This window comes from Adiantum capillus-veneris, chromosome 11, assembly GCF_014529385.1.
Source record: "Adiantum capillus-veneris isolate H3 chromosome 11, ASM1452938v2, whole genome shotgun sequence".
NCBI lineage: Eukaryota > Viridiplantae > Streptophyta > Polypodiopsida > Polypodiales > Pteridaceae > Adiantum > Adiantum capillus-veneris.
In genome coordinates this window covers 111273268-111274975 of record NC_140941.1, presented here as the reverse complement: position 1 = coordinate 111274975, position 1708 = coordinate 111273268, and the positions used below count along the sequence as shown (strand labels likewise).

Sequence of the window (1708 nt, the reverse complement as noted above, 5' to 3'; positions counted from 1 at the left end):
ACTAATTTCTAATTTATGAAAGTAATTCTAGCATTTTAGTTTCTACTAATAATATTTTTGCCAAGGCTTGTGTTTTGTTTGAATATTTTGCATATGAAAATTTTTACCCCACTCCTAAAACAAAACAAAAAACCTAATACATTCAATTTAAAATACTAGTATGTGACCTGCGTGTTGTTGCGGTATGACAATACAACTCTCACTTCCAATTTGGATTTGTGCTATTTGTATATGATGGTAAAGACTTCAATGTGCACAACTTTATTTCTATGACTACCAAGGATCCAATGTTACCATAGAATGACTGGAACTCTAGGTTTTGGTGCTCATGATCTAGGTTTAGTACCATGATGGGAGTAGATTTGAACATGGTGCTTCCTTCCTTCACATTGCTAATTGCTTTCCACAAATTGTTTGGACATGGATCCATCTCCTTGTATTGTCCACCAAGCTCCTTCCATATTTGTAATGCTCGAATGCGCATGAGGTGTTGATATCGCTTGCAGTTTTGCTTGAACTTCCAATCTTTATCAACGAACCTTTTCATGGCTGCTTTCTTCCAAGCCTTAACCTAAGGATTTAGCAAGTTTACTTTAAGAAAATTTTGCAAGTGTCACAGGTTAACCTTGCTTGAACTTGCTTGATCCATCTCCTTGTACTGTCCACCAAGCTCCTTCCATACTTGTAATGCTCAAATGCGCATGAGGTGTTGATATCACTTGCAGTTTTTCTTGAACTTCCAATGTTTATCGACGAACCTTTTCATGGCTGCTTTCTTCCAAGCCTTAACCTCAGGATTACGTAGCAAATTAGATCTTCTCTCTGCCTCTTTGTGCAAGGGCCGACCTCCAGGACGCTTTGGAGTCTCTATGTCAATACCATGAGACTCCTTGAGGTGTGTCATCATCCTCAATCTCTTGAATATGAAGGCTGAACGCGAGGGGAAATCCTCACTTGCGCGACATTGGCGTGCTAGTCTTCCATCAAGGAGCTCAATCTCTACATAGAATTTGCAAGGATCAATGTTTGTTGCCACTTCCTTCTTTGCTTGTGCTTTCTCTTCTATGCCATTAGGATCATCTCTTAGCTCTTCGTTGTAGGAGGCATTAGCAACACTTGAACTAGCCATCTTCTTTCGCAAGCGGTTGTTGAGGCTAGGAGGTGTGGGCGGATTATGCATGACCAGCGGCCGCGGGCTTCTTCTCACCGGAGATGCTGACAATTTTTAACCAGGAGACATGAGGGGGTTGTTGAAGCTCTCCTCTTGAGAAGGCAACAACTCTTCCTGAATCTCATTGACCCCATCCACATGCTCAAGTACCTGACTCTTTGCATCCCCTGAGGGATTACCCCTCCTCTGAGCTAAATCTCCGAGAAGCATGGAGTTGGCCAGTGTCATGTGAGAGGAAGTAGCTCCCACACGAGTACTCTTGCTTGGCTTTTTTCTGGGTGATCGCCCCATCTTTAAGGGTGCTTACTGCCATGCACACAACCATTAGCACAACAATGCATTCAAATGGTTGTGTGTATGTGTGGGAGATGACCTATTACATTTGTGTGTGTGTGTGTGTGTGTGTGTGTGTGTGGAGCAACCGATTGCATTCATGTGTGTGTGTGTGTGTGTGTCTGGCAAAAGAGAAAGAGCATATGCATTCATTCATCCACAAGTAGTAGCGTATGCATACTGGGAAGCTATCACAAACAAGTG

At 42.5% G+C, this 1708-nt stretch overlaps 1 pseudogene; it reads right to left on the bottom strand.

The window, feature by feature from the left end:
• Positions 1-392: 392 nt before the first annotated feature.
• On the bottom strand, positions 393-1496 carry LOC147447825 (uncharacterized; annotated as a pseudogene).
• Between the last annotated feature and the right edge of the window lie 212 nt (positions 1497-1708).